Source organism: Rhinoderma darwinii, unplaced genomic scaffold (genome assembly GCF_050947455.1).
Source record: "Rhinoderma darwinii isolate aRhiDar2 unplaced genomic scaffold, aRhiDar2.hap1 Scaffold_419, whole genome shotgun sequence".
Taxonomy (NCBI): domain Eukaryota; kingdom Metazoa; phylum Chordata; class Amphibia; order Anura; family Rhinodermatidae; genus Rhinoderma; species Rhinoderma darwinii.
The window spans coordinates 27501-27926 of record NW_027463745.1 but is presented as its reverse complement, the minus strand read 5'-3'; positions in this window follow the sequence as shown (position 1 = coordinate 27926).

The following is a 426-nucleotide window of genomic DNA, read 5'->3' as shown; positions in this document are numbered from 1 at the left end:
TCATTGACGTTTTGGAGGAAAAACCCTATGAGGTTTTTATTTTGGGCTTCAGCCGGGCAGCAGTTCCAGGAGCCCGGGTACTTTGGCACCTTACCCCGGTGTATTTGAGGTGGTGACACTTTTAGGGGTGTGAATATCTCCTTCACCTGAAATCCTGTGAGAGGGCATTTCTGCTCCGCGTTCCAAGTCCTAACGGTTCTTCCTAGCGGGAAGTCCTAACCGTTTGTGGCCGAGAAGGACTTCCAGGGAGTGAGGGGTAGGCACCGGCCCCCTCATGCCGGCCTCCTGGAAGTCCCCATCGGCCTTGCTCCCTGGTCGGTCCGCTGCACCTGAACTTCCACGAAAGAACTTTGGTGCATTCTTTCTGGAGTCCCAGGCCGACCAGCAGTTGCAGGAGCTCGGCCACGTTGGCGACTCCAACCGAGT